This window comes from Sus scrofa, chromosome 2 (assembly GCF_054392235.1).
Source record: "Sus scrofa isolate SSC_HxYL_T2T_F1_AM1 chromosome 2, Sscrofa_HxYL_maternal_Yorkshire_Landrace_v2.0, whole genome shotgun sequence".
In the NCBI taxonomy this organism is placed as follows: Eukaryota; Metazoa; Chordata; class Mammalia; order Artiodactyla; family Suidae; genus Sus; species Sus scrofa.
In genome coordinates this window covers 103936881-103946861 of record NC_139384.1, presented here as the reverse complement: position 1 = coordinate 103946861, position 9981 = coordinate 103936881, and the positions used below count along the sequence as shown (strand labels likewise).

The following is a 9981-nucleotide window of genomic DNA, read 5'->3' as shown; positions in this document are numbered from 1 at the left end:
CCAGTTTAGAATTAATTGTTTCTCATCTGTGTTTTCACAGAGTTCAAAGTGCTCAGGCAGCAAATACATTGGAATTAAATGAAATCATTGCTGTTTACATTGTCAAGAGTATACCTTTTTTGGGAATCTGGATCTTCTAATACTGAAGGCCTGTAGTTGCATGAGTTGTACAATATCCCAAGTAGGTCTTTGGAAATAATGATAATTGGAGTCATTCTTGCTTTCAACCTTTGAATCCTATGTTCTTTCTGTTGGGGACACAATATTATATGGATGTCTCTGATTTAGTTTGTGTACTGAAATCTGGAGAACATCACCACATGTGTGCAGAATATTTTCAGTGTTTGATGCTTCAGTTGTGTCTGGAGAAGGCCATTCAAAGGCTCTATCAGGCCTGTTTCTATCTGGTGTAGTGTATGTGACCAATGGGTCCTATAGTTTTGGGACTACTGCCTTACCTCATTCAAGGTCAAATAGATTGCTGTTTGAATGCTATGCTGTGTTGGATTCCGTGAGCATGAATGAGGCACTTGGTAAGCCTCCAGATACTGTTGCTCATTGAAGTTCTGTCCACATTGTTCCACATTTGGACTACATGTTCATTCTTATGAGAAAAATATTCATACTTTGAGAACATAAGAAGCCTGAAGTGAAAAATCTGAAGACCTGCCACCAATTGGTGTAAGTAATAATGTAATAATGTAATACAGTAATAAGTATTAATGTAATACAGGAAACTTCCGTGTTACAAACATATTGGACATTCAGGTGGCACCAGCTAGATCACTCTTGATAAATGGTCTTCTACACTGTTTAGCCTAATTATGACATTTAATATGTTTGTCCTTAATATCATCATTGTATTCTCCACTGAACATGCTAGGTAATATCTTTTTGTTTTTGTCTAGTCGATATTTAGTGACTCTGGTTCCATGATGGATATTTTCTAGTGAATGTTATATATGTTTTGAAGACCATCACACTCTGTCTGCCTGCATATGTCCAGCCTCATGCTTTCTACCTAAGACCTCCATATCTCTAATCTTCTAAAAGCTTGATGATATTTAGTTGCCCAGAACTGTTTCCATAGGGTCCATGAGCCTATGAGTTCATATATTCTAAACGTGGATTGCTTCTCCGTCCACACAAAATGAGTGCAAAATGTACACTTTTCAAAGCTACACCTCTGGGAAGATTTTTCCTCACCACTTCTTTCAAAGCCATGACTGAGTATCCTCTAATCCAGCCACCATCCATTTTTTTATTGGCAGGTACATACTGAGCCATATCATCTACAAATCAAACATAGTCTGTATACTTTTTCTCCAGTACATTGTTTGGGATGTCCTGTATGTCTGTGGTTATAAGCTGAGGGAGGGGCACTGGTCCTACCACAATGATTTCTTAAAAATCTGGGATGAGGAAATGACACCAGGTGGATCTGTGGAACCAACGTAATAACTATTACCTGGACTTTGGCTAGACTTTGAGTTTTTAATTGGTCTCCACTCTAAGCAAGAAGCCACTTCTCCAGGTAGTAGTATCAACTCAGATCCTATACCTAATAGCCCTCAAAAAGTAATCCCTTTTCACCTGTATGCAGTTATAAGAAAGAAAAAGGGAATTTTTGCTGAATATATCTGATGTAATACTGTAGTGTTCTTTGTCCTGGTGATTTCAGTTATCTCTTCATTCCATGGGACAGCCCAGTGGCTCAGATCTAGGAAATTTCCAAGGAATTATGACTTTTAATTGAGAAAGTGTCTTCGGTTTCATGCTCATCTCTTCTTGCTTTTTTAGTCTTAGTTTTCTGCCCATTTATTTTGCTTTTAGGGATGTCAGGTTTTATTAACCGTATTTACAACTCTCTGTAAGTCAAACCTCTCTGTTTTGCACTCCAGACTTGCTGGTAATTATGATAATTCTGATCCCCTGTCTGTTGTAATTTAAGCACTTCCACCTGATGCCAATTGCTTCAAAGCCCTTTATCTCCATTTGGTATCAGCAGGTGAAGCTCTGTTAATCCTTGTCTCCCAACAGCCCTGTTCTGCAGCAGAAAGCCTCTGCTTTGGTAGCCGGTGAGTACTCAGAAACAAATCTTCTGGTGGGATATTTGTCCTCATATAATATATGCATTCCAACACCCCTGCTTCTCTGATCATTTTAGTCTCTTCTTGCACCTGAAATTTCAGGGCATTTTAGTTTTGCTCAGTATAAGCCATTGTTTTCTTTAGATCTCTAGAAGCCAATCTAGCACTGAGTTTTATCATCCCCTAGGGTTTTAGCCAGGGTGAAAAAAATCTGTATCCTGAGAGGGTGACCCATATTAAATAAACTCTTCCTTTGATTTGTGTTTTGGCCCTCTCGTTCAAATACCTTCAAAATCTTCTAATACTCTCTTGACACCTGCTGGTACATGCTGGTTAATCCTCACAGCTTTCTCTGTTATCTAGTAATTTTCTTCCCATAAAAAATTTAATATGTACCTTTCTGGGTTTTGCTTTGACCAAACCCTAGTTATTAACTTAGAATCTAGGCGATGAGGTAGGAAGATCCCGAGGCATACCCCTTTTACATTATGAAAGAGATATCTCCATTATTTTCTTACAAGGATTAAGTATACTCTTTATATAAATAAGGTGTAATATTTAAGCAAATTTTATATACTTCCTTCTGAAACAGCTTCAATATTAGTAACAAAGATTTCTCCCTCTGCTTGAATTTAGATAAACTCATTTTACAAACTGCCGATAATTTTACAATAACTCTTCTATTTTTGGTGAAGCCTAATTACGGGACTTTCATTGTGTTGTTTAATATGAATCTATGCAATATTGTCTTAGTGAACTTATGTAAGCAATGTTTTTTTAGCTTGCTTATTTTAACATTCAAATTAATGTCATAAACAGTTACCTAATAATCATAAATAAATTCCCAACAGAGTAAATACCACAATGCTGAAGAGTTTTGTTTAGTAACACTGATGTAATACTCTTGTGGATGGCCCAGAGTTAACAATTTTCTATTGGTCTACTTACAGTTAATTATTCCTAGTGAATAATCCTGTAACACAAATAAATAAGCTAATACCTGTCCAAATGTTGCTGAAATATCAGCTGCCTCTGTAAACAGATGCCAAATAGAAATGTGGAGACAGAGTTGGAGGAAACAGAAAAAATATCTTTAATTGCCAGGCAAAGAGGGGAACCCAGCAGGCTACTGCCTCCAGGACTATGCCCCCCACCCTCCCTTGAAGTGGGAAGTGAGGAATCTTACAGTGTCAAGGAGCAGGGTATCATCAGCTTGTGGATATTTTCCTTAATGGTTGGCGGTGAGGCAATGGGGAGTCAGTGTCATCAGCCTTCTAGTTCCAACCAGTCTAGGGTCTATGTGCTTGTGGGCAGCACACAGTTGACTTCTTCCACCCTGTGGGGGTTTCAGCACCTGCAAAACAGCTCCAAGGACATGGCTCAGAATATTATCTATAGTCCTTGAAGAAGAACTTAAGGTCCTTCACTTTGTTGAATGGATGAGATATCATTCTGTCTCGCTTGACTGTTCCTTTTTCTCTATATTTTCTTACATCTCTGATTAAATTGATTCTTTGACTAAACACAGTCTGGGAAGGCCTCACAGGGTGCTGCTTGGTTACACAAGTAAGTCATTAATAAATATTGAGGCAAATGTTTTTTTTTTTCCTCCATATAGGCTAAGTTTATCTTTCAATTCCACTCACTGCTATACGACTGAGATATTTCAAAAATTCGCTTTATAAAAACACAGCTTAAAATACCTGAATACACTCATGGAAATTCATAAAGTAAAGGTAAATGAATTTAAAAAGAAAAAAAAGGTAAAAGTTAAATATTATAGGAAACACTCTGTTTTTTTCCTAACATGATTCAGAGTTTTTAAACATTTATTTATTCATTAGAGAGAGATTTAGATGCTTGGCTATTGCCTATAGCTATTTGATCAGAAGTTAAAATTGCATGTAGAGTCCATTTATGTTCATGGTTGAGATACTGAATTATAGTATCCTTGCTGGTTTCCTTGCCTCATAGAGAGTAAAATGTTTTAGCCTAGTTCAATTTCACCAAGTTGATAGCTTTGCCCTGTACATCAGTTATCTTGAATCACAGCTGACTCTGTTAGGTGTTACGTCATTCCACATTTCACTCTGTTTTGTGGAAAACCAGTATTTGGCTTAATGCTTTCTGACCCTCTGTGCCAGTTGGGTAGCTTGCACAATATTAGACAGAAATAATGAGCATTTAGCAGGATCCAGGTCTAATTTATACTGAAGTGTTGGTGTGTGGGATCCATGACTGCTTCTCCTGAAGTTATTCTGGAAATAAATATCAACCAAATGAGTCATGTACAGTGAGGACAATGCCAGAGAAAATGAAAGGATAGTAATACTATTTTACTTCCTTTTATGGCATTTTTTCTCATAATATAGAATTGAATTTCACATGACTGTGATGATTAATCTGAATATAGAACATTGAAAATTGGCCCTAAGTGTGTGCTTAAAAAAATTCATCTTTAGGTAAAAAGAATTTGATGTGAGCATTCAAATAAAAAATAAAATCTGAAATTTGAGACAGCCTACTTTATATTTAGAGATGATTTTCTATGAAATTCAATTCATACTCATTGGAAAACATTCTTAAACAAATGCAAGGATAGACTTTAAATTTGGGTTATGTTTAGGATGACAACATTTTATGCATTATATTTTTATATCTACAAAAAGGAAAGGCAGACATTAAACAGTATTCCTATGGATAAATGTTCTAATTAGCCATCAGAAAGTCTAGTAAAAAAGTTTATTTATATGCTAAGAGAAAATATAAACAAATTCATATGTCTATATAAAGTTTCATAATATTATGGGTAAATATTTCCCAAGTTTGAAATACTCAACAGTAATTGCTCTGAGCAGTATAAAATCCCTAACCCTGGTCTCCCTGTGGTCAGTTTTGCTTCATGAGTCATGACCTATCTCTTCTAAATAAAGGATTTGCTGTTTTGCCTCACTTAATGATGAAGAGCCATATAATTTATTACTCTTAGCATTTTTCAGGAGTACATTTTCCACTTTTCCCTGCAACAGAAAGCTTTTTCCTTTTTCCTTGATGGCAAAATCACCCATTTTACTGGGTAATATATACATAAAATTGTATTTCCTGTACTTCGTCTTTAATATTTTTGAATTGTATGATTTTTTCATTCACTTTTTACTTTTATTCAGTATTCTTCGTGTCAGGCTTAAAAAACACATCTGTAATGTAACGTGGGCAAAGGGTATGCCCAATCCTTAGCAGTTGGCTGAACAGTCCCGTTTCTTTTTTACTGATCCTGAGTATACTAACACTTTGAAATGCAATGGTTATGAAGCACTGCCTAGGAGCTTTTCTTCTGTACATACAACTTACTTCCAGAAAAACACTATTGATTGTGACTGAAAAGATACAACAGAGTACTAACTACATAGATTGCCCTGTCATTCTTCCTTTGCCTAAATGAGAGTGATGGGTTACCTGCCAAGTAGGGATAAAGAGGCTAGTTAGGGAAACATTTGGGTGGGGGAGTGTGGAGGGAAGAAGGGAGAGGGAGAGGGGAGAAGGAAATACATACAGACAACAAAATATAAAAAAGAAAAAGAGAGACAAATAATTTTCAAGGAAAGGAGGGAGTTGAATGTTACAAATTGTATAGTTAGGTCAAATAGTATAATTCTACATGATTCATAAAACAGTCAAAAAAAAAAAGGTTGGGAATAAGCACAGTAATTCCCAGAGTTTGCACAGGCTGAAAGTAATTTGCTTTCTTGTCCAAGGAAAGAGACTTCACAATACATGGAGCATTGGGTACAGTTCTTAGAAGGATCATGCTTTAGATTTTTCATCAGAAACCATGCCTGCCAGAAACAATGAAAATAAAAATTTTAAGTGCTAAAGAAAAAAAATCAAATCATAATTCTATATTTAGTGAATTTTATCCTTAGTGAAAATATCTTTCAAAAGTAAAATAAAGACATTTTCAGATATTCAAAGTGTTGAGATAATCTATTGACAGCAGAATTGCCTTTAAAAATTTTAAAAGAACTTTTCTGACAGAAAGAAAATGAAAGCAGATTGGAAATTGAATAGAGATGATTTACTGATTGCGTACAGGTTCTGGTTCACTCATATTTCTGGTGTCTACACCCAGCCTTGTTTTCCACTTGGTAGACCCTCGACTAAATGTCTATGGCTCAGTGCCTCAGGGGCTTTTAAAAAATGCTGCTCAGCTTTTCGGCCTCTCAGCTGCCTTTCCTGGAATGATAAGGCAGCCACAGAACCGTACTCATTTCTCTGGGTTTCTCTTTTTCTACATCATGGCCCAGTAATTTTTCATTATCTTGTTAGCTCTCTGATGTCTTCAAACAAACTTTTAAAAGATACATTTTTCGGATAGATTATGGAAGATATATTTTTAAGGCAGAGGATATATTTGAACTCTCTGCTATACCCTCTGGTCAGTTTTGCTCTCAATTTTGCTAAAAATGTTCAAAAAAATAAAAATATTTTTCTAGATTAGTTTTACTCAAGTTAAGAAGGTGGTCCAAATACCTAGTTTTCCATGATTGGAACTTACTAAAATTTGTTTTTATTAATAAATACTCCAATAAATCTAAAGCTTACAGTTGAAAAAATAATAGCTTTCTGTTCCTCTACTTTTCCTTTTCTCTAGACTCAACCTCTGTATTACTTCCCAGTTTCTTACCTTCAGGTATGCAATTGCAGCATCTTTATGATGATTGGTGATTATGAAAATATTCTTCAATGAAGAGCCAAATGCAGTTATATATCCTTTGGTTTGTTTTTATTTGTTTTGTTTTTCTAGAGTTAATAATTGTTAATAAACTCCTTCCCACCACATCCTTGAGGTCTTTCTCTTTGTCCTCTGATCTGGCCTGGAAGCCTGGGGATTTTCTTCATCACACTTCTGATTTGATTCTCTGTTTCATGGATCACATGGCTTATTCTTCTTGATTTTATCCCTTACTTTGGACAAAACACTGTCTTAGATTGTTAAGAGAAAAACTGTACATACAGCAAAGTTTTTGAGGCATAGATTACCTTAAAATACTTTAATACTTTTCAAAAAAAAAAAAAAGCAAACAAACAGAAAACTTGTACCCAATTGAGATAAATTGGGACAAGTTGGAACTGGTTTCCCTCCAGACTTTTGAATCCTATATGTGTTTACTGGTTTCTCTCATCTACCTTTGCTGCTGAGAATCCTATTATAATCCCTGTTCACTGACTTTCTTCTCCCCTTATCTTTCTGGAAATTTCCCTGAAACTGTGAAAGTTCACAGTAATGCTATTTTTATATATATGTACTTTTAAATTTATTGGTGCAACAATCAGTTATAGATTTCCACATAGAGGCTTATGTTTACTATTCTAGGAAATTTTTGTTTTTATTTGATTTACTCCTTTTTCTAGTTGCTCTATTCTCAGTTCCTAGAATTCTTATTAGTTGAATACAGGATCACTGTAGGATTTGAACCTTTTAAATTTTATTAATGTCTTTGTCTTTTTCTTTCATATTCTATAAATTTCTTAGAATTTGTCTCAACATCCTTTATCATGTATTTAATATATGAGAGATAATTTTTTTCTCATTTTCTTCATGATACAATCCTTTGCAAGTTTAGTGGTCACTATCAACTTACCTATCTGATTATGTGATTTATAAATTTAAAATATTTCATATGTTTCCTTGTTCCTTCCTGTAGGTTTTTTATTCCTCCCTCCCCGCCATCCCTATTTCTTATCTTTTGTATTAAATTTTTTCCTCAAATGGCTGGTAATTTTTGGCAGTCCAACTATATGTGAAAATGAAACACTAAGTAATTGATTGAAAGTTGTGTGTACTTTGGTGGGAGTGAAGAAATGATGGGTTTTTCCATGAAGTATGCTGATAGGAATTCAGCTATTTCATTGGAATATAGACAAGTTTCAGAATGTAACGATATTATCTTCGCTCAGATTCTCCAAAGAGGAAAACAGCAATTTCTTCTGTGATAAGTTGTATGTGTGTGTGTATTTGAGAAGGAGAGTCCTTGCAGAAGGGGAAGGGAGGGTAGGACTTTGAAAATTAATCCAGTGTTCTCAGAGATGTGCTGCAGAAGGGACCTGCCTAGCTACCAATCATTTCTTAAGTTGGCTTTTAATTAACACCTCTGTTTTCTCTAAAACATATTTCCCTGTCTTCTGTTATTCATGATGTGCCTGAGCCTGGATGATTTATAGTTTAGTAAATTTCCTGTTTCTTATTAGAAATATGGGGGGGGGGGTGACAAAAACAGAGGATAATTGGCTCACATGGTGAGAAGTAGGAGAAAATGGGGAGCCTTATTGCCCTTAGACTTTTCAACCAATTTTTTTATGACTCTGCAATTCCTTACTTTCACTTGATTTCTTTAATTCCTGAGTTTTATCATCTTATTACCAATTTCAAGGGCTTGCTTTTTCCTTTTGCAACTGTTTGATATTAAGCTTTCTCAACTTTAGTTCCTTTTATAAATAGTTTCAATCTTTGAAAAGCTTGCTGATATTTTCAATAATACTTTCTTCCCCCTGCTCATATTAAATGTTGGGTTAACATTTGTTTATTGTTCCTATTGGTAATATGTGAGTGAAGGATAAAAATGTTTCTAATCAATTGTATTTCACCAGAGATTCTATAAAGTAATTTACCCTTTATCTAAACTTCTTTCATTAAGTTTTTTTTTCCCATCTTTGTTGTTATTCAGTGAGCTTAACTTACTACTTAGGTAAACATGGCTTATTGTCAAAACACCTTATAAATAGATGATTTAGGTGGTGTTCCATTTTTAATAAGAGACATATTTTGAGTAGTTTATAACTGGACCAATTAAGTTTGCAGATACAAAAAGAATTCATTTGCTAGAGAGCCAAACTTAAATGGTTATCTGAGTTATACTCAGTCTATGCTTAAGAAGTAAGTTTTGGTAAAGAAGACTGAACTTCTTTGCAGAACATATGCTGACTCACAGACATTGAAAAACTTATGGTCTCTGGAGGAGACAGTTTGGGGGGTGGGGGGATGTGCTTGGGTTATGGGATGGAAATCCTATAAAATTGGATTGTGATGATCATTATACAACTACAGATGTGATTTAAAAAAGATTATAAAAATTAAAATTAATAAAAGATTGAATAAGTGGCTTACTTCCAAATTAAAAAAAATTAAAATTTAAATGACGCTTAATAACCCATCTTCTCATTTTGTTTCCTTCTAATATTTTTCTGCATAATTTATACAAATGTGTATTTATTGAAGTAAATGAAGTTGGAATCATATTTTATGTACATTTTTTTTTCACGTAGAAAGCTAATGTGATGTATTTTGGGGGCCACACCTGTGGCATGTGGAAAATCCCAGGCCAGGGATCAAACCCTGGCCACAGCAGTGACCTGAGCCACTGCACTGACAACGCAGTATCCTTAATTCACTGTGCCACAAAGGAACTCCTAATGTGATATATTTTGAAGAAATTTTGTGTACAGTTTTTATTTTTCACTTATAAGCATTTCCCCACATTCTGAAGAACATTATTCAGAAACACCAGATTTAATGCCCATAGAGTGCTTTATTATTTGTATGTTCCATGATGTATTATATATCTACTCATTTGGATTATTTCTATTGTCTTGTTTAAATTAATTCTGTGAGGTCAGTCCTTATCCATGAAGCTTTGTTCACATCTTTGGTTATTTTCTGAGGATGAAATTCAAGAATTGGCATTATTGTGTCAAAGAGTATAAACAAGTGTTTGTTCTATTCTTTGTTTTGAAATGACATATAAAGAAATCCTCTGTAGAGGAAAAAAGAAAAGAAAAGAAGATGTGGTACACATACGACAGAATTTATTTAGCCATGAGAAAGAAGGAAACC

At 34.7% G+C, this 9981-nt stretch overlaps 1 long non-coding RNA gene across 8 annotated transcripts in view; it reads left to right on the top strand.

Moving 5' to 3' along the window:
* The first annotated feature begins 1972 nt into the window (after nt 1–1972).
* LOC110259771 (uncharacterized) overlaps nt 1973–9981 on the top strand; it is a 548103-nt gene continuing 540094 nt past the window's right edge. For all 8 annotated transcript variants that reach the window (XR_014838230.1, XR_014838226.1, XR_014838228.1 and 5 more), the window contains exon 1: nt 1973–2078. This is a non-coding gene — a long non-coding RNA (uncharacterized LOC110259771). The remainder of the gene's footprint in view (nt 2079–9981) is intronic.